This window comes from Bos grunniens, chromosome 14, assembly GCF_055505025.1.
Source record: "Bos grunniens cultivar Pamir isolate PY7600 chromosome 14, Bosgru_T2T1.0, whole genome shotgun sequence".
NCBI lineage: Eukaryota > Metazoa > Chordata > Mammalia > Artiodactyla > Bovidae > Bos > Bos grunniens.
In genome coordinates, this window is record NC_141178.1 from 68,143,773 (window position 1) to 68,166,955 (window position 23,183).

The 23,183-nt window shown below is 37.9% G+C and overlaps 1 long non-coding RNA gene across 5 annotated transcripts in view; it reads left to right on the plus strand.

The window, feature by feature from the left end:
- LOC147359615 (uncharacterized) overlaps window positions 1-5,367 on the plus strand; it is a 28,582-nt gene extending 23,215 nt beyond the window's left edge. For 3 of the 5 annotated variants that reach the window (XR_015140970.1, XR_015140969.1, XR_015140968.1), the window contains exons 2-4: window positions 2,672-2,789; window positions 3,931-4,139; window positions 5,262-5,367. This is a non-coding gene — a long non-coding RNA (uncharacterized LOC147359615). Of the gene's footprint in view, window positions 1-2,671; window positions 2,790-3,886; window positions 4,140-5,261 lie in introns of all 5 variants that reach the window. The other 2 variants (XR_015140971.1, XR_015140972.1) reach the window with 2 other exon arrangements.
- Window positions 5,368-23,183: the final 17,816 nt, after the last annotated feature.

Sequence of the window (23,183 nt, forward strand, 5' to 3'; positions counted from 1 at the left end):
TTTATCTTGTCAAATGTTCACACACACACACACACACACAGAGTAAACACCATGGTATACGGGAAGAATATTTTGCCTGCTGACAGAGCAACTTCAATTCTGCAAGGTATAAACACATGCAATGTCTTCTGCTCATAGTTACTGTTAACTGTTCTGTTGAATCTTCCTTCCCCACTGGTTAGCAGCCACTTTAAGCATTATGATTATTAAAACAATCTATATTCTGTCCAGGTTGTTCTTAAGCTTTAATCACAAAAGTCCACCATCCACCTTCCCTTTAGAATAGATTTAACTTGTGGCTCAAGGGTCCCTAAGAGACAGGGAAGTGAGTAAAATTTTCTCTCATATGCCATTCACCTCCCAGTACACTACTGAAGTCCATACTGGGAGATCTTATTTGCTCATATTTTCTGTGAAAACCAGCTGCTACTGAAGATGTTAGTAAGCTCCCAGTGAATCTATTGTACATCCAAGCTTAACAGCTATGTTCTAGGTGACTCAAAACAGCAATTTGTTATGTGAGTTAAAAAGTAGGGCCTTTTAGCACCTTTCTGAAGGTGTGGGATGCAATATTAACTCCATTTTTTAAAGTCTGAGTGTGAAGGGGATAAAAGGAATGACATTAAAGTATAAGCATTTGCCATCTTCTCTCTCCCTCTTCAGAGACATATTAACAAATAATGTATTATTTGTTAGGTCAATTCTGGCTTCTCCTTTACTTATGTACGAATCAGGACGAAAGACAAAGGATAACACAAAAGAAAAGAAAAAAAAAAAAGAAAGAGATAAAAGACTTGAGCCAGACAGGCAAGCCTGAGGAGCATGGAAGTTTTTGAGGTGTGTGTCATGGGGGAAACAAGAGATCTATGACAATTATGGAGTGAAAGAGAAACTGAAAGGAAGTGGTGTGGGAGAAGGGGATTTTTAAAGATTTGTTAGCTTCAAAGAATTTATCCCTTCAAAGTATTTACCCCTTTAAAACTTCTGCTTCTACTGCCTTTTTTGAGACATACTTCACTAAATATGGCTTTTGAATTATTCTTAGTTGCTGGACTAATTTTTTTTTTTTAATGTGACTCTGTGTAGCACTAGCCACGAAGTAGTTGGGTTACATAGGCTGCCTGAATTCTTTCATCTATCAAAGCATGCCATCTGTGCTATCTGGTTAAGAAGAATCATTCCAAACCCTCTGATGATGACCTGATGTTGATATGAGTTCAGAATGGATGTTCTGGTGGTTCCCCCAAATTTCCCTAAGACAAATATTTCATTGAAATTATTTTCATTATAAACAGCCCTAAATTTATCCTCAGAAATCCTAGGTTCACGTCTCAGCTTTACTTCACTAACTGTGCAACCAAACTGCGACCCTTTAGAAGCCAGGAAAGATGCATTATCATCTTCCTACATTGCTGGAGTTTAACTGTCTTCCAGGGCACATAGGAAACATTTGGTATAAAGTGGATAAGTGTGTAAGGTTTCAGCCATTTCCAAGAAATCTTTTAGTTGTTTTCATAAAGTCTGGGATTAAAGAGACCTTCCAGTATCATTATGAATCAGTTCTTGAAGAACTGAATTACCTGTAACTTTGGCAGCCATGACTCTTGCTTAAAGTGGTATCTCAGGTGAAGAACTGCATGCCTCACACATGTAGAATGCTGCCTTAAATAAGGATAAATGCTTTGAGTTTGCTTAAATGCATGACAAAATGACAGAGGGAACAGAAAGAAAGATACGGAAAGAAAGGAAATAGAATTTCAGGCAATTCTTTAGGGAAAAACCTGTGACAATAACAATTTGATTGAAATAACCAATCAACAGATTCTATATTCTAAGATTTCAACAGTTTTAGACCATGATATTTTTGCCCTTTGTTTTATGTCTCTGGATATGTTCCAGTGTCTCCTAGTTTACAGTCTATGGAAACTTGAATAGAATTTGTATCCTACTGCTGTGTGAAAATTATATAAATCTTGATTATGCTGAATTGGTTCACAGTGATTTTCATGTCTACTATATCCTTCTACTTCTCTGTATTTTCATTCTACTAATATTTGAGAGTTTGATATTGAAACTCCAATTAAAAAGTCTTAATTTATCTACTTAAAAAATAATAATATATAGTGGAACTATATGTGATCTTGTTCTGTATTTTCCAAGTCTCCTGTAAATGTGTTACTATACTTTCATGCCTTAAAAAATAAAATTAAAAAAATAAATAACCAATCAATATGTCTAAGAAGCCTGAAAATATTATTTTTCTATGTTGAAATATCTATAGATATTGGGTAAGCTGCTTAAATATAGGTAATACACACTTCCCCATACTTACACATCTCTCCTTTTATCACCATGGTTAGTCTTATTTAAATTTATCAGCATTGATGGACACTTAGTAATGCACTTATATTGAAGAGGCTAGGTGTGTTTGCAAGATATGACTGCTAAACTATTTTTTTTCCAGCTGATCAAAGTGTTACCTTCTTTCCCCTTCTACCTTTTTCTTATAAAGGGAAACACATGAAGTATCTTCTGAAGGCTTCCTCTTCATCCCAGAGGAGATTCACAGTACTGTTCTTTCATCATTAATTTCTGGATATTCTGAAATGTTTTCTCCCCTAGAGTCTTAAGTCACAAGTTTCTGATGTTTTGTCTAATCTCTCTCTCTTAGTATTCTGGTTCTCTGGAGACAAGTGACATGAAATATTTCTGGACGGAGGAAAACGCATTCATTCCTCAGTCTCCACTGACCCTGTTTTTCAAAGAGTCGATATTTGTAAGGATGTCAGGTGAGTTATCCCAAACAAGGATTTTTCTTCTCCAGGTATTGTAATTATTGATGCTTTGGACTTTTCCTTCTCTGTCCATCATCTTAAGGTTATCCTTGAAAAAGTGCTGCCTGAGTCTAGAGCTCATAAGTCAACATCAATGATAATAGAAAGCACTTATTAAACACCATTGAACACTTACTCTTCTAAAAGCTTTTTATGGTAAAAACTTTTACAGTCCTCAGTGGCATACCTTAGACACGTACTGATTTCAAAATGCCAGTATCAAAGTCTAAATATGGAAGTTAGGTCTCAATTTGGGAATGGCCCTATGCCATGAGTGTGGCCTTTCTTCCTGATTTAAATTACTAGTCTAACTCTAGCATATTGGAAAAGACATGATACAAGAAGAAAAAACAGTTTGTGAACTTAGAACAGAATGAGGCAAGATTTAGCAATAAGAGTCCAGAAATTTTTGTTGTATACTGGGAAGCAGCTAGAAGCTTGGAACACTGAGAAAAGAAAATCAGACTTCCCTGATAACTGGAAACACACAAAGAGAAGAAGGATCAATCATAAGAATGACAGAAGCTGAAGTTCAGGCCATCGCTTTGGTGCTAATGTCACAGTCAGAAAACACCTGAGTAGATTGTGCCATATCCTTCACAGAAACTCTGCCGGTCGCTAGATGCAGACAAAGTATATTGCCAAATCTGATCCAATTGCCCAGTAGTGAGGACTTGACATTCAGACTTCCAAGACTATTTATATTTTCTATCATGCAGTTTGGGGACAGACTATGAAGGTCCTTGGATGCTACACTGAAAACATTTTTTTGGTATTATAGGCAACAGGGAGCCACTGACATTTTTTGAGCAATGGAAGTAAAAGTGAAAGTGGCTCAGTCGTGTCTGACTCTTTGCAGCCCCATGGACAATACAGCCCATGGAATTCTCCAGGCCAGAATACTGGAGTGGGTAGCCTTTCCCTTCTCTAGGGATCTTCCCAACCGAGGGATCAAACCCAGGTCTCCCCCATTGCAGGCAGATTCTTTACCAGCTGAGCCATAAGGGAAGCCCAAGAATACTGGAGTGGGTAACTTATCCCTTTTCCAGCAGATCTTTCCAACCTTGGAACTGAGCCTGGTTCTCCTGCATTGCAGGTGGATTCTTTACCAACAGAGCTATCAAGGAAGCCTTTTTGAGCAATAGACTGACATATTATCGCCTATGGGTAATCACTTTTCAACTAATAAATGTGGTTTGTTTTTGTCTGGTGAGAAGGATACTGTGGTGAACCAAAAAAAAGAATACAATTAACAAAAGCAACAAAACAAAAGCCAAAGCAAGAGAAAGAGGAAGCATGAGTCATGTAAGTCATAACCAATCAGAATTCCAAGTAATTTTTTCCGTACTCAAGTTCTCCATACATGGTCAATAATGTTAAGTGGGATATTATTTTGTAGTTAAGTTTCCTTATTCTCTAGTTTTGCTCCCCTAAGCAATTTCACCATCCAATTTACAATAGTAGCATCCAAGAATGTATACATAATAATTTTTTCTTATGACAGGAGAATGGCGTACAAAGGTCTTGTTTCATACAGCTAAGTGATTTACAGTAAGACCTAATAGACAATTCTGAACACATAATTCAGATCTCCTGAGGTTTCTGCTTTTTTAAAGCTAACAGTTACTGGTGGAAAGGAACATTAGATTTGATTGAAAAATAACACACACAGTATAAAAAAGTCATAGTCAATTGACTCTGCTAGGTACCAAAATTTACATTTGTTTCTTTCTGCAATGCTAATAATTCAGCATTCCATTAATGCTACATTTCTTAAAAAAAAAATTATTATCTTTTTTTATCCTGGATTTATCTTTCCTGCCTTTGCTGAAAACTCCCTTTCAGTCTGCTGATTTCTGACAACCTGTTGGAAGGTAATGATAACACAGATTCTCCTCTGAATCACATTACAGCACTGCTTCCTGACAACCCTGTCTCAGGCTGAACAAATTATTTGCACCCTGCCTGATTGGTTTCCGTGTTTGTAATTCAACGACAATTTGTTCCTTCCCAAGGCTAAATGAAAATGTGGTCATCAGATGCAATCTTTCCTGATTGCACATCATAAATAATATGTTTCTGGAGTGCAATGCATAAATATTTTACTAACCACAATATAGGTTTTAGGAAATTCAAAATGAAAGTGGTAGAGAAATATTTCCTATAGATTTGTTTTTACAGTATTTAGAGGTCATTTTATGGCTTGGTACATTCATTAGGCTCTTTAAGAAAGTGTTTTTCATCCAAAGAAACATAGTAATCTAAAAACGTGTGCTCAATTCCTTGACATGTCAGATTTAAATTTTCTTCCTGTTTGAGCTGGGATGTAATATATCATCAAATATTCTCAGGCCTGATTTTAATTCATTTACTGCCTTTTTTTGTTTGTTTGATTTTGCCTTTTTTTTTTTTTTCTTCCCTACACAGCATCCTTACCTCCTGGGCAAATGAAGAGACACTGTAGAATAATGAAGTTTATCCTGAAGATAAATTCTCCTCACTCCTGCTGGGTGCATCACCAGAAACTATAAAAGAGAGAAAAAAAATAGGTAGAGACTTGGGGGAGAGGTGTTGGCAATGAAGAGCAATACTATAAAACATAATTCTTCTCTTCTCCAAGTTAAAAGAATTTTCGCTTAAAAATATATTCCCTCTGGCCTGAAAATCTATTTCCCATGTCCTGTAGTTTCTGTTCTGTAGGGGTCCTGAAAATAATTGGATATTTAAAGAACCTCAAAAAATTGCCGATCACAGAGCCAGCCGCCTCTTGGTACTCTCCCTCTGAGACTTTTATTAATTTTTAATCTGCTTGCTGCTGTTTCGGGTCTTTAGGACTCCTGTAAGTAAAGGAAAATGCCATGTGGGTGGCAGAGGAGGAGACAGTAAACAAACTCAGAGGGAGAGGGGCTCTCCAGAACTCAGACAAAGGCAGGTGCGGCTTCAACAAACATGGAGTTAAAGCAGTTTCAGAGGAGAAAAGTACTCCCTTCCGCTGGATCGAATGTGGGAATTAGAACCCCGTTTCCCTCTAGCTGCTTGACTGGTACAGATTATATGCACTCTTTGACCTTTATTTCCATAGATGAATGCTATTTCTGGTCTTTTGCTCTAAGAAGGGCAGAATGAATTGATTCTCCAGGAATTTTTCTTCTGCTTTTTCTAATAGATGCCTAAAACCTCCCCTTGTCCCCATTCTTTCTCTATTTCTCTTTCTCGCTCTGGTTCTCTTTACTTTGTCTTTCTCCTTCCCCATCCCCTCTGATCCATCCTCCCTTTAGTACTTTCAGGCTGATTTCTCACATGATTTTCTATTTGGATCATCTGTAAGTCTACTCTGAATTTGGATCATCTGTAAGTCCAGTCTGAATATAAATTCCAGAAAGAATTTGTTACAATTTATATCATGATAAAAATAACCTCATAGATAGTGGTTCTGATAGAGTCATAACTAAATATTTCTTCCTACCACCCGTTCTCTATAGTTGTGAGTCTGTTTCTGTTTTGTTAAATTCATTTATATATTTTTTAGATTCTACATATAAGTGATAACATACAGTATCTTTTTCTGACTTATTTCACTAAGCACAGTCTAGCCATTTGTTATTTACAGACTTTTTGATGATAGCCATTTGCACAGGTGTGAAGTGATATCTCACTGTGGGCTTGATTTGCATTTCTCTGATGGTTAGTGATGTTGAGCATCTTTTCATGCGCCTCTTCACCATCTGTATATCTTCCTTGGAAAAATATCTGCTCATCTGGGTTTTCTTTCTTTCTTTCTTTCTTTTTTTTTTTTTTTGATATTGAGTTGTATGAACTGTTTGTGTATTTTGGATATTAACTTCTTATCAGTCATATCATTTGCTAATATTTTCTCCCATTCAGTCTTCTTGTTTTGTCCATGGTTTTCTTTACTGTGCAAGAGTTTTAAGTATAGTTAAGTATTTTGTTTCTTTTGCTTTAGGAGACAGATCCAAAAAAACATTGCTAGGATTTATGTCAGAGTGTTTTGCCTGTGTTCTCTTCTAGGATTTTTATGGCATCAGGTCTTACATTTAGGTCTTTAATAATCTTGAGTTTATTTCTGTACAATGAAAATGTTATATTTCATTCTTTTATATGTACCTACCTGTCTAGTTTTCCCAGCACCACTGATTGAAGAGACTTTTTTTTCTCCTTTGTATCTTTTTTCCTCCTTTGTTATAAATTAACTAACCTAAGTGTGTGGGTTTATTTCTAGGGTCTCAATTATATTCCACTGATTTATATATCTGGTTTTGTGCCAGTATCAGGCTGTTTTGATTACTATAGGTTTGTAGTATAGACTGAAGTCAGGGAGAATGATGCTTCCAGGTTTGTTCTTTTTTTTCTCAAAAATGCTCTGGCTATTTTGGGTCTTTCATGGTTTCATATGAATTTTAGCATAATTTGTTCTAAATCTGTGAAAAATGCCATGGGTAATTTGATAGAGATTGAAATAAATCTGTAGATAGCTTTGAATAATATGGTCACTTTAGCAATATTAAGTCTTCCAATCTATAAACACAAAATATCTTTCCATTTCTTTGTACCATCTTCAATTTCATTCATCATTGTTTTATACTTTTCAAAATTTAGTTCTTTCATCTCCTTGATTAAGTTTACTCCTAGGTATTTTTTGTTTCTGATATGATTTTTCATGCAGTTTATTGCTTTATCTGATAGTTCATTACCAGTGTACAGAAAAGCAAGAGATTTCTGTATATTTATGTTTTACCCAGCAACTTTACTAAATTCATTTATTAATTCTAATAGTTTCTGGGGGAGACTTTTAGGGTTTTGTATATAAAGTATCATGCCATCTGCAAATAGTGAACAGTTTACTTCTTCCCTTCCAATTTGAATGCCTTTTATATTTCTTTTTTAACTGATTGCATGACTCGGACTTCCAAAACTCTGTTAAATAGAAGTGGTGAGAGTGGTCATCCTTGTCTTATTCTTAAAGTTAGAGGAGAGGTTTTACCTTTTCACCACTGAATGTGGTGTTAGCTGTGAATTTGCCATAAATGACTTTCATTATGTTGAGATATGTTTTCTCTATACCAACTTTGTTGGGGAGTTTTTATCATGAATGGATTTTGAATTTTGTGAAATGCTTTTTCTGCATCTATTGAGATAATCATGTGATTTTTATCCTTCCTTTTGTTAATGCAGTATAATACATTGGTTGATTTGAGGATATTGAACCATCTTTGTGTCCCTGGAATAAGTCCCACTCCACCATCTTGAGCTCCTCCCTCTTATAGCACATAAAAGTGCATACACATTTTTAATAATCCTATAAAATTATGCATTTGCATTATTAAAATATCCTTTTACCATGAACAACACTTAAACTGTTTTGGAAGAACATTTTTTCCCTTAGACAAAATTATAGCAATAATTAACCCCAAAGTCTGTATGACTTATAATAACAAAGGCTAATTTCTTTATAGGAAACGTGTCTACTGCAAGTTGTTTGAAGTTCTGTTCCATATTGTGACCATTTTCAGACCTGAATTCAAGGAACAGCCTGTATTTGAGACAGTACAAATCTTACAACAGAGGAAAGAAGAGAAATGTTACAACTACTCTTGGCTCTTAAATTTTTGCTAAGTCTCATATCACATCCATTCACATTTCATTGGCTGAAGTCAAACACATGGACAAACCTGATGTCAGTGAAATAGAAAGTAAAATTCTCCCAGAGAGAAGATATCATAAGAAAGGTTTATAATTATTTTTAACAGAATAATATTTATCACAGATCCTAAATAGCTCTTTAAATTACCTCTTATAGAATGGTACATTAATATGAAAATTAACACATTAACTTAATGTACAATAAATTTTTCATGGAAATGTTAAGGTAGCCCACTCATTTTGCTTGGCTTGGCTGTGCCCTTATCCCTCTACAACCTCATGCCTCTTAATTCCAGTCAAGAACACTTTGAGCTACTTTGACTTTGTAGTGTCACATCACATATTTCTGGGAAAAGTGGAAGCATTTACTATATCATTGTTTTGCCCATGCTCACTTCTCCTTTTCTTCTATTATTTAATATTTGCTTAGAAATATGTACAGGAAATTTATAAACATATGTAATTGAGTAACTAACCAATTCTCTCTAAACAGATTTAAACCTAAGTGAGAATAGAGACGTTGATTGTCTGGAATCCAATAAGATAATTATCATAAAAGCCATCATTAACTGAATCTTCAGTGTGTACCAATCATGATTCTAAATGACTTACTTGCATTTTCTCATTTAATGCTTGTGGGAATACTATTAAGTACATACCATTGTTGTAATATGAATAGTAATGAGGAAATAGGTATATAGAGATGTTAAATAACTTATATAAGAAGTCTCAAGTATTGAGTTTTATTTTAAATCTAGGCCTGTCTGATTCTAGAACCTAAGTCTATAACACTACAATTCATGAAGATGACTTTCAAAAAATCTCAAATTTCTTAATTGACAATCCCTAGGATATTTACATTGGAAAGGCTGTAATTTTGATATCAAAGGCAAATAGTACATTTTCTCTGAAATCATCTGTATTTGGGCAAGGCAGTCTATAGATCTCAGATTAATTTTGGAGAAATTTCAGTGTGGATGACTAGATAATCTAAATTATAGTATATTTCAAAGCAATATAGAGGTAATGACCTTAAAGTTCAGATAGAAACAAATTTCCTACCTGAAAATTAAGATTAGGATTTTCTAGCTGATACAAAGTCACTCTACAAATATTATATTTGTTGCAAAATAACACAAAAATTATATTGTGTTGCATCACAATATAATTATAACTTTATTCCATTTAAAAAGGAAATATCTGGACTAGACCATTGGTGGTCCAGTGGCTAAGACTCCATGCTTCCAATATAGGGGCCCTGGGTTCCATCCCTGGTCAGGGAAGTAGATCCCACATGCTGCAACTAAGAGTTCCCCTGCTGCAATTATAGATCAGATGTGCCTCAGTGAAGATCAAAGGTCCTGCAAACTTCAGCTAAGACCTGGCACAGCCAGATAGATAAACGGCTTTTAAAAAGGGAAAGATCTTAAAAGCCTCAACAAAATACTAGCAAAACAAATCGAGTCCCAAATTATGAGAATTATACATAACTAAGTGGGGTTTATTTCAGAAATGTAAGAGTTGCAATAAGAAATAATTCAATATAATACATCATATTAATAGAAGAAAGAAAAAAAACAATTCTCTCTAATGATGAAGAAAAAGCTTTTGACAAAATACAGCAGCTTTTCATAATGAAAACGTAGAACAAACTAAAAATAGAATGTAACTCACTCGACATGACAAAGGGTGTTTATATTAAAAACCCACAAGGAACACTGTACTCAATGGTTAAAGACTGAAAGCTTTCCTTCCCTTTAAAATCAGGAACGAGACAAGTATGGCTGCCTTTGTGATGCCTATTTAGCACTACATGAAGGTTCTAGCTAGAGAAACTAGGCAAGACAAAAAGAACAGGCAATCAAATTGGAAAGAAAGAGGTAAAATTATATTTATTCCCATAAAATCCTTTAAAACCCACAAAACTCTATTAGCTGTAATAAATTAATTCAGCAAAGTGTAGGATACAAGGTCAACATACAGAAATCAGTTTTAGATGTATATAAAAACAATAGAAAATCCCCAAATAAAAGTAAGTGAACATTTACATTTGTAGTTGCATCAAAAACTGTGATTTTGGCATCAAGGTAGACATTGATCAATGGGCTGTAAGTAAAAGTGTAAGCGTTAGTTGCTCAGTCGTGCCTGACTCTTTGCGACCCCATGGACTGCAGCCCACCAGGCTCCTCTGTCCATGAGATTTTCCAGGCAAGGATACTAAAGTGGGTTGTCATTTCCTTCTCCAGGGGATCTTCCCATCCCAGGGATCAAATCCAGGTCTCCTGCACTGCAGGCAGATTCTTTACCAACTGAGCTACAAGAGAAGCCCGATCAATGGACTAGAGTTCATAAATAGTTTCTTTATTATTAAGGGCCAATGCCAGTTGAACACTTATGTGAACCTGAGAATTTATTCATTCCCAAAAATGCAATATCAAAAATTTTAATCAAAATTTTAGCAATGGATGAAACTATAATATCTAAAATGTCTTTTTATCCTATGGTATTCAAGATGCACTAAGTTGTACTCCAAAGTTTTTGAAGAGTTGCCTTGAAAGCTGCCTATAAAGATAAGGGGGCTGGAGACAAGTCATGATGACTCTATCCCACACAACCACTCCACCAAGAATAGCTTTGCTTTCATCTATTTTATTTATTGTGTCTCCCCATAAGGTTATGGTGTGCGTGTCAGGTCCAGCTCTTTGCAACCCTATGGACGGTGCCCACCAGGCTCCTCTATTCATGGAATTCTCCAGGCAAGAATACTGGAGTGGGTTGCCATGTCCTCCTCCTGGGGATCTGCCCGACCCAGGGATCAAACCCATGTCTCTTATGTCTCTTGCTGTGGCAGGCAGGTTCTTTACTACTAGCACCACCTGGGAAGCCCAAGTTATGGCAGACACATCAAAATTTACACTAAAATATGTATTTTTATTTCAATATTTTGCAGAGTTTGAAACAGCCTGAACAGGAGCATCTCTCTTAGATACTTGTAATCCTAATTCTATTATCTTTGAATGTAACGAGTGATGACTGCTTTCTGTAAAAGCAGTAAAACCTATAATTCTGTATCACAAAGGATTTGTAGTGTACTCAACTCTTTTCAAGATGTAAACATACTGGTGATATAGGCAGTACAACTAATAAGAGATCTGTTTTTCATATGAAAAACCGAGAGAAAGAAGTTATACTCCAACCAAGTGGCAAAGTGCAAGGCACTTACTCACTCCTGAACTTTTTCTTGTCCTATGCAAAGGGAATAATTTCTCTGGACTTACTACTTTTCAAAGGGATAGTGACTGACAGCAAAATGTGAAATATTTTGAGAAGTCTAGAACTATTCAATCCTTTATCATAGAGGATTATGGAAATATAAACCAATCTAATCACTTACATTTTTAATTTTGTGAACTAGATTCTTCACATATAGGATGAGGAAATCAAATAGCTCTTTCATTTCCAAAGTTTAAATTTGTATCCTTTTCTTAACCTAACTGCAGAGACTCTAAAGGAAAAATCCCATGTTCGATTTTCCTATTAACCGAGCTGGTGAAAGATTCTACCACTTCAGGAAAAGAACAACAGCAAAAAGGAAACAAGACAGGGCTCTTGTGACCCTCAAGTGCAGGGAATAAAAATTACCCTTCAGTCTTGCCTCAAGTGGAAGAACTAGCTGTTTTGAATACAATTAGGTCAGGTGAACAATCATTTGCTTACTTGCTCTCAGATCCACTTCCTGCTCTTTCAGAATCAGGAGAGAGCAGATATCTGAAAACAATAGAGGCTTTAGAGGAGCCGGTAGGAATCCCTGGAGACAGACTGAAAAGACAGTGAAAAAAATACATTAAAAAAAAAAAAAAAGACAGAGAAGAGGGGGCTGGGGAGCTTGTCTATCTCTCTCTTTGCCATGGGCAGAGCCTCTAGAAGGGATGTTTTCTCTGTGCTCCAGCACCTTCCCTCCCAGAACACAATCCCTCCCTCCCTGGGCTTAGGCCCTGTTGACCAGAATCACTGTGATTCTAGATTCTAGCTTCTGATGTTTTGTCCTGATCTGGTTATCCAACCCTGACCTATTGTACATCCACCCTCAAGATAAGGTTTGGTTCCTAGAGTTTTTAATTTCATTTTTTTTAAACCTTTCCCATGTTTTCATTTCTTCTAGCATTAAAGTGTTAGTTGCTCAGTGGTGTCCAACTCTTTGAAACCCCTTAGACTGTAACCTGCCAGGCTCCTCTGTCCACAGGATTTCCCAGGCAAGAATACTGGAGTGGGTTGCCATTCCCTTCTCCAGGGAATTTTCCTGGCGCAGGGATAGACCTTGGGTCTCCTGCATTGCTGGCAGGTTCTTTACTGCCTGAGCCACCGGGTACATCCCTTCTTCTGGCATCTTTGTTACTAATTCCCTATATTTATGTTTCTCTAATTTATTTGGCATAACTTTTATTTTCCTGGATGTCCCTTTACTGAATCACTCAGTGAAATTATTTTGTCTCCGCGTGGAAGATGGCATAAATGTTTTCAAATTTTTCTGACTCTCTAGCCTAGCCTCAGAGAAGATTGATTGCCCTTAATAGACAGTATAGCATTGAAAGACTATAGCCTCACAATTATTTCAGTTCAGTTCAGTTCAGTCACTCAGTCCCTGCTATAAATGCATGTAACACTAGGAGCACATGATTGATTCTTTACTTTTCTCTCCGATGTATTTGGGGACAATTGTGAAACAAACTTTTCAGAGGTGACAGGGAAGGGTGACTGGTAGGTCATAGAAAAGAAAGGATGAGTAGAATGTTCAGTTTTGCCTGGACTGTTTCTATGTATAGTCAGAGTGCACCCTCAGGCCTTCTGACTAGTGAACTCTTTGTTGTCCTACAAAATTCAGCTTGGATATTACTGCCTGGGACAGATACTGCTAGCTGTTCACAAAAAAATCATGTTCTCCTCTTCTTCATGGTCTACACAGCTATTTTACATTTCTCAACCTCCTATGTTGTAGGGTAGCCCTGTGTCTTACATCTAGTCATGGAACCTAGACATAGTCATATTTCCATTCCTGGACATGACTTAAAAACACCTCTTGAATTGGTGTATCCGTGTTTTTTCCCCTTTTGCCTACTGACAAGGAGAAATGCATGATGATCTGGGGAGATTTGCATTGAAGATGGCAGAACCTCTGTCAATCTGGCTTTTTGAAATACTCCATGGTGGAGACTTGATTTACTGACCCATCCACCCACTAACCCACTGTTACACAAGCCCAAATAAAGTTATTTTGAGCTATCATACAGCTGGGATTAATTAATTATAGCACCTAGCACATTGCTAACCAATATACTCACTCCAAAGTCTTTCGTAACTTCCATAGAAGCTGGAGTTTCCTATTTTATGCATCTTGTTTATCTCTCTTTGGCAACACTTTTCAAAATGAATTGGAGTTAATTGTTCATAAATATTCCTCTGTTTCTCTCTAATCTCTCTTCCTGCAGAACATGAGCTTCACAAAGACAGGGAAAAGATCTCATTTACCTTTGTATTCCCAGTGCCAAGCACTGGGATGGAGCATTCATGGTTGCAAGAATTACATATTGAATTGAATGGAGTGGAATTACAGTCTGCCTTCTCTTCCCTCATCATTCCTAAGAGGAAAATCTAGTCCTTGAACTCTGAATCTTTTTAACCAATATCCACTATTTTCTGCCAAACCTATCATCCTAAGCATCTACTCATCTACTTGAAGTTTTTACTTGAGACTTCTGTACGTCAACCATTCCTCTTCTCCCCACTTTACTACAGAACTGTCTGACCTCAGAGCCCTATCTATCTTCATTATGCTCCACAGACTTCAGTTTGAACATGGAAGTCATGCTCACATAATATCCTGGGTGATTGAAAAAAGTAAGTACCATGTTTTATGATCTTATGATAAGAATATGCTGTAATGGTCCATATATGTCCTTCTACATTCCTGCTTCTGTGTTATTCACCATGCGTGTGTGTACTTACACACACACACACACACACACACACACACACACACAGAGTATCAGATGAAAGTTGTAATAGGCAACTATCATTTCTTCAGTCAAAACAGCCCCTCATTGGGTGCACTGCCTGGAAACTCTTATTTTTTGAGTTAATGGAAAAATTTAGTGTTCACAGTTGCTTCTTTTAACTGGAAAATAGTAGTTTCATAACAGTTGACTTGCCCTACTCATTACTGTTTTTGACTCTAAGCAGCAAAAAAGAGAGGCGAGTGTATGGCTTTGGACAAAAAATGATATGCTAGGAAGTCATGAATTCAAAGAACACCCAGAGGCTTATTCCTGGGGAGAAGCACTGAATAAGTTTTGTATATTTTGCTAAACATTGGGCTTACTAAGAAAACAGCAAAACAATCCTGGTGCATGATATTTAAATTCTGTGGTTATTAGAAAAAAAATAATCAAAGTTCACATTATCCTGGTTAAGGCTCCAACTGTCCCATAATATTAAGCAACCACTCTGGTCTCAGCATTTTTACATAAATAAAGATCTTAAAATAGTTTAAGAGAAGCTAGTTTATTAGCTGTGATATTCTTCTTCTTTAATGCTGCCTTTTCTTACACATTAATCTTTGGCATGGTGCTGATGTCTTTTCTGCGGTGAAGTCCGGGGGTCTGGCTGATGCAAGGGCAGTGAACTGTGAAACGCCTGGGTGGGTAATATACTTGCTCTGGCGGCCAGACTCTTCAGAAGCAAAAATAAATAGACTTCTTTCTTGCTTGTTAGGAGCACTAAATGAATGGATGTAGGTATAGCACATAGACTTGATGCAAACTAAATAATAAACAAACACCAGTTGTTATTATTGTCATATTAATGTTTTTATGTACCGTCAGGTGTCAAGTAAAGGATGGTGCTCTCAATATTCTGCTTCCAGGACAGATGTAGGACTTTGATTTGTAGTCTTAAGGCTGAATTAGCCAATTCCAGGAAAGGAAGCAGTACGGCTTAGCGACCAGATTTTGGAACCACATACTTGGACTTGAATCCCATTTCATCTACTTATTAGCTATGTGACCTGGGCAATTTATGTGTCTTCTCTGACCTCAGTTAGTGATTGGATTAAATAAGATTATGCATGGAGTTAACCTAACACAGTGTCTAGAGCATAGTAAGTGTCTATATTTCTATATTTTAAAAAAGTTAATGATCCCTGTCATTTTTGTACATTTATTTTGATTTGGATTTCTTTCCTTTTAATCAGTTCTCCACACTGTACCCTAAGCTCTACTTCTAAGTGGTCAATCTCAATACATCTCTCCTCTTCTTTGGCTGGCTTATTGGTTCTTCTTTATACGCAGGATATTCATAACTGCAGGAGTGCTATTCTCTCTAATCCTTTTAGATGGAGCTTTCTCTGGCCTCCGGTATTTAGCCCCACAGGCATTCACTGGTCAGTATTCCACTGGATATTCAATGGAGATTCTCTTCAAGTGTGTGAAGCTTTCTCTTTGCAGCTTTCTCTTTTCCAATACTTGACAATATAATCACCTTGGTCTTCCCAGACTCCATTTCTTCAACTCAAGGGTTACTCCTTGTAACCACAGCCTGAAAATTCTCTTACTAGGGCAATTGTAGTGTTCACTGGATCATTTGTCTCCCAAACTCTAGAGATTCAGCCCTTCATTTCCCATCTCCACTGTTTTGAAATCATTGTTTTACCTATTTTAGCCTAATTTTGTATTTGTTTTAGGTAGAGGGGTAAATCTGATGGATGTCACTCCATCTTGGTTGGAAGCAAAAATCTGGTGGTTCATTTATCATGGTATTTTCAGCTTAGACATTGGTTCATCAGAGAGAAGGTTCAAGACTTAGTCAACACTGTGTCAAAGTGTTGACTAAATTCCTGCGAGATGTCAACTTTCTTAACCATTTTCCCCTCTCTGCCACCATTTTGCCCTGTTTTTCTGGATTTCTGTCTTAGTCTTCCTCTTTTCACCTCTACATTCCTAGTACAACCCTCCTCTGAAGCCACTGAGACTGATTTCTACTTTTTCTAGCCAGATGACTCACACTTTATACATGTTGCCTGTGATTAGTATTCATATTGAGTTATTACTGGATGCTCAGTTGTTTTACTGTTACCTCAGCACTCTCTATGTAATGCATTAATTACTTCTGGATTAAGTATTCCTAGATACTTATGTACTTTGCTTTTGTTATTCAGTAGTTAAGTTGTGTTTGGCTCATTGTGACCCCATGCCTCAGTGAACCAGACTTCCCTGTTCTTCACTATCTCCTTAAGTTTGCTCAAACTCATACCCAACTCATTGAGTTGGTGATGCTATACAACTACCATCCTCTGTCACCCACTTCTCCTCCTGCCCTCAATCTTTCCCAGCATCAGGAACTTTTCCAATGAGTTGGTTGTTCACATGAGGTGGCCAAAGTATTGGAGCTACAGTTTCAGCATCAGTCCTTCCAATGAATATTCAGGATTGATTTCCTTTAGGATTGACTGATCTCCTTGCAGTCCAAGGGACTCTCAAGAGTCTTCTCCAGCAGCACAGTTCAAAAGCATCAATTCTTCAGTGCTCAGCCTTCTTTAGGGTCCAACTCTCACATCTGTACATGACTACTGGAAAAATCATAGCTTTGACTACATGGGCCTTTGTCAGCAAAGTACTTTTTAATATGCTGTCTAAGTTGGTTGTAGCTTTCCTTCCAAGGAGCAAGCATCTTTTAATATCATCAGTGCAGTCACTGTCCATAGTGATTCTGGAGCCCAAGTAAATAAAGTCTTCCACTTTTTCACCTTCTATTTGCCATGAAATAATGGGACCAGATATCATGATCTTAGTTTTTGCTGTTGTTGTTTTTATGATCTTAGTTCTGAATGTTGAGTTTTAAGCCAGCCTTTTCATTCCCCTCTATCACACTCACCAGGAGGCTCTTTAGGTCCTCTTCACTTTCTGCCATTAGAGTGGTATCATCTGCATATCCAAGGTTGTTGATATTTCTCCCAGAAATCTTGATTCCCAGCTTGTGTGATTCATCCAGCCCAGCATTTTGCATGATGTACTCTGCATAGAGGTTAAATAAGGAGGGTAATAGTATACAGCCTTGACGTACTCCTTTCCCAATTTTGAAACAGTCTGTTTTTTCATGTCCAGTTCTAACTGTTGCTTCTTGATCTGCATACAGGATTCTCAGGAGACAGGTAAGCTTTATCCAGGCTTCTCAGGAAAGTTATGTACTTATGTACCCCTTGTTTGGATATTAATGGGTATCAATTCTTACCAAACTGAGACAGAGTTTATTGCAGTGTTCTGGACTTTTGAGCCAAATCTACATCCCTGGTACTCTGCCTGACATCCACTCTTACCAATGTGTGCTGATGATCCAGGGTACCTTGAAATCCCCAGCTAAGGACACTGAGAAGAGAAATAGTGACAATGGGTCTTGTTCTTAAAGGGAGATATTCGTGTGCAGAGAAATTCTTGTCAAAATTTAGTAAGTGGTCAAGTTAAAATTCTTTCACTGTCTCAATTCTCAAGTGACTAAAAATGCAGGCAAACAAGCAAAAAACAAAGCCAGCAAAGTTTAATAGAATTTCCCGATATCACAGAACTAATTAATGTTAATGGTAGTACTCAAACGCAGGTCTTCTGCATTCTGATTTACATTCTTTTCTTCTGGGTCACCAACTCTTTTAGGTAGTTCTTTTGCCAACTATTTATTATTAATATTGTTCCTAAATGATATTTAATATTATATTGTTCCTTAATGATATTTAATAATAATATTAATATTGTTCCCAACCAAGTCAATTATGTGGTTTTATAAATTTTTCTAAACCTGACTTAAAGGATATTTTCCTAAAGATATTGTATGCTACCTTAGTAAGCCTCCGTCTAATATCACTCCTTTCTATATCATGGCAATCAATCTATGATGGAAATCAGAGAGAAACACTTGGTTCTCTTCTTTTCCTTAACTCTTTTCTGATTTATGAAGAACCACAGCACTGACTGCTTCAAGCTTTCAGGCATCACATACTGACACTATAACTTTTAGGATTTGAAGTTATTTAATTTGTACATATCAGAGAAGCAGGGCACCTTATTCTGTAAACCAGTACACTGCAGAACAATGTTTTCCAAATTTTAGAAAGTGGACCTATTGGGGATCCTTGATTTTCTTTTTTCTCTCCATAGTAGTATAGTTTTATATTCATGTGATAATAGCTATTGTGTTCAGAGTTGTTGTGATCAGCCTTGGGAGAGGAATCCCAGGCCAGGGTCATTACTTCACTGAGATTATTAAAGAAGGAGCCTCAAAGTTGAAGGGACAGCAAATAGAAGCTGGACAGTGGTGCTTAGTGAATCCCTGCCATGGGTTAAATCAGGTAGAACTGAAAGCAGAGAAGACAGTATATTTCTCCTATCCTTTCTTGCCAACTCCCACCTCATTTCCTGGAGTGCTCCTGACTTGGAAAAAGTGGCAAGATAATCCCCAACATCTAAATGAAATGGGGATGGATTTGGGCCTAAGTGTCTCTTCCTGCAGCATTTTATAGCTCAGAGTTACTATACTCAATCTCTTCAAGGCTGAGTTGCTCAGATGCTTCACAGAAGTTCTTAGGTTCTCAACTTTGACAAACACTGAAATAAACATTAAAGATGGGAGTGAGTGTGTGAATGGGAGTCGACAGCAGAGACTTATTAAAGAAAGTAGTTGGGATATTAGAAGAAAAAGAAAACATTATGAAAGAAAGGACCATTTAAAGCTATATAATCTTGAGTAAATAATAGCATAGTCCTCTCTTAGACACACACACACACACACACACTTACAAATGATTCACAAGATTTCTTGTCTGTCAGCCTGGCTTATTCCTACTCTTTTGTAATTTTTATTTAATTAGGATCAATGTTTGCTTTTGTAGCATTAAGCCTTAGGAATCTCATTTATTAATATTCTTCAAATATTAGAAATGGCAGCAACAGTTCTAACTGTACAAGTACCAGCAATGTGCCAGTCCTTTAAAATATCTCTAACTTGACAATAGCCAGGTATGTGAGTGAGTGAAGTCGCTCAGTCGTGTCCGACTCTTTGCGATCCCATGGACTGTAGCCTAACCAGGTTCCTCCATCCATGGGATTTTCCAGGAAAGAATACTGGAGTGGGTTGCCATTTTCTTCTCCAGGAGATCTTCCTGACCCAGGGATTGAACGCAGGTCTCCCGCATTGTAGGCAGATGCTTTACTGTCTGAGCCACCAGGGAAGATCCAAAACTTGACAATAGCCAGGTATGTATAATTAGTTAATATTCAGCTGAGGGAATAGAATCTCAGAGAGCATAAGTAATTTACCCAAGATTAGTGCTGGCAGGTGGTAAAGCGTCAGGACTGTGTTTGATACCGAAGTCCTTGCTCTTACAGTTACTGGAATTATAGCTTGGGCTAAATTAGTCCTCCCGTGAGAGTTGGACTGTGAAGAAAGCTGAGTGCCGAAGAACTAATGCTTTTGAACCGTGGTGTTGGGGAAGACTCTTGAGAGTCCCTTGGACTGCAAGGAGATCCAACCAGTCCATTCTGAAGGAGATCAGCCCTGGGATTTCTTTGGAAGGAATGATGCTAAAGCTGAAACTCCAGTACTTTGGCCACCTCATGTGAAGAGTTGACTCATTGGAAAAGACTCTGATGCTGGGAGGGATTGGGGCAGGAGGAGAAGGGGACGACAGAAGGTGAGATGGCTGGATGGCATCACTGACTCGATGGACATGAGTCTGAGTGAACTCTGGGAGTTGGTGATGGACAGGGAGGCCTGGCGTGCTGCAATTCATGGGGTCGCAAAGAGTCGGACACGACTGAGCGACTAAACTGAACTGAACTGAACTCACTCTCTCAACTCCAAGGGTGATCTTCATGATTATAATCTTGGAGCGTCTTCAAAGACACGGTGGCTTTGCAGATTCAACTACAGGATGAGAAAAGCAAACAAAGTGAGTGTTCATTTTCAGCCTTTATGTGGGTCTTTTTATCTTCAAAGTCCTTTGTGAATATTAAACAATTAATCCCCCTGGAAGTTCTCAGCACTGGGGGAAGTGAACGTTTCCATTAACGTTGACAAATAGCTATTGCTGTTGGTGAAGTTTCGCCTTTCAGGCTGTGTTTCTAAAGCCTGGGAGCCTTTCTATATAAATGAAGCACGTTTTCTTTCACATGTCTCTCCCCAGTGTATGAAGGAGTTGCTGAGATGTCTAACCACAGTGCTTTTTAAAGTATCTTTGAGGAGTTGAAAAGCTTTGCAGGTTCTTCTTTTTGAACACATATACACACACAAGCACAGTTTTTATGATGAATCAGAAAAGTTGATGGTGTGTGTGTATATATTACTGAGTCCTTGTGTGTTATTCCAGACAGAATGGGACACAGAGGAGACCATCTGTTAGGGCTGAACATGTAGCTGAGCTGCACAGCTGTCTCTGTGGTACACCTGATGAGCACATTTGGTTTCTAACTGAAAGGTTGGTGGTTCAAACTCAGCCAGGGATAACTCAGTCTTCTTTTCAGGATGATGTGAGCAGTCCAATTTCAGGAATTTATTACTCTCTTGGGACTCACTGTTGCGGTGTTCTCTAAACTGGTCTGCTAAATGCCACTCCAGGTACTTGTTAAAGCCACAAGTTCCAGGACCTTGAGACTTTGATCTTGTTGTTCTGGAGAGGATTCTGAAAATTTAAGACATATCTTCTACCCTCCTCCACCTCTAGCCCCAGGAAATTATTATTATCATTCAAGTCTGTATAGAATTTGTCTAGAAGATAAATTAATTGGTTCCAAAGCCACATTGCTTGGGTTGGCATCTCTGCTTTTCCACTTACCAACTCTGAAAAGTTTCCTGACCCCCAGGTAAAGTAGCCACCAGTGACTCTGTAGCACAGCATCCCCCATGTAATCGTCATGTTGGCATCTGACATTTTAATTTTAACTTTTAAAAACCACTCATTGTCTGTCTCTCTTAACTCACCACCTTCCAAACCTCCCCATGCCCTCTGTGGTGCTTTTGTGCTGTCAGTTTGGATAGGCTGGAGCTGGATCTCTCAGGATTCCCTTCCTTTATGGAGCCATCAGAACATTTTGCATGAGATTTGATAGATGCGAGTGAAGCAGTACTTACTGTCCTTAGGTCTTCATTGGTTAGAGGGGCTGCAGGACAAATGGAAGGTGCTGGCAGGTTCCAATGTGTCCTCGATTTTCCTTACCCCATGTCCAGGTCTTCCTGGCTTCTGGCCAGCACTGACCACAAGCCCCGTACATATACTGTTCTGCACACTCACAGAAGTAGAGCATGAAGAGCTAGCAGCATTCCACAGACTTCTACATCACTCTAGAAGCTGGACTTGAGTGGTGAATAAACCAGAGCTGGGCAAACTCCTAATAACTTCAGTTTCAGAGAATATAAATTCTGTGAGGGCTGACCTAAACTGACTTGTTCATCCCTATTTTCTCAGTACCTAGAATAAGATCCGGCATGTAGTAAGCATTCATTGTTAGCTGAGTGACTGATAAGTGAAAGCTTCCTTGTCTATAAAATGGGGGTAATGATGCTTTTCTCATTGAGTTGAGTGAGGACAAATGAAATAACATACGAAGAGCTCAGTACTGAGGCTGGCACATGATAAGCTCTGATACACAGTTGCTGTTATTTTAATTTTGTTCTTAGGGCTCTGAAAATATAAAATATAAAACCACAATGAGCCAAAAACATAAGAGTGTGATTCAGTCTATCTCAAGAGTTACCTGTCTCTCAGTTCACTTGGGATTAGACTTGCCTTTGCCCTAGAATCATAATGTCATTCCAGAGAACTGTAGAGTAGGAAGGGATGCTGAAGATTTCTAGGTTCTAAAGATGAGGAGACAGAAGACGTGAGAAGTGAAGAGATTTCTTAGAAGAAAAGATAAAACTAATGACATGTTTTATTAAAGCAGTCCAGAGTTCTTTCTGTGAACTTATGTAAAATAAAAATCTTAGTCAGTTCAGTCGCTCAATCATGTCCGACTCTTCGAGACCCCATGAATCGCAGCACGCCAGGCCTCCCTGTCCATCATCAACTCCCGGAGTTCACTCAAACTTACATCCATCGCGTCGGTGATGCCATCCAGCCATCTCATCCTCTGTCATCCCCTTCTCCCCCTGTCCCCAATCCCTCTCAGTATCAGAGTCTTTTCCAATGAGTCAACTCTTCACATGAGGCGGCCAAAGTACTGGAGTTTCAGCTTTAGCATCATTCCTTCTGAAGAAATCCCAGGGCTGATCTCCTTTAGAATGGACTGGTTGGGTCTCCTTGCAGTCCAAGGGACTCTCAAGAGTCTTCTCCAACACCACAGTTCAAAAGCATCAGTCCTGGTAATATATGTATATGGCAATGGTGTCTTGCTTTACCTATGGGTAGGGGGATCCTGGTGTTGTCAGAGCAATAAACCTAATGTGGCACTTCCAGATGAGAAGAGGGCTGTCTCCTCTCCTGGACTGGCCAATAGTAGGTTTCTGTGTACCTGGAATTGCCTTGGGCTTCTGCAGGGAGGTTAGGCATAAAGCCAACATGAAAGAAAACACAAACAAGAGATGAGAGAAACTGAATTCTAATCTTTTACCATGAGTCCATGATTAAGGGCTCTTTAAAACTAGAGTAACTCT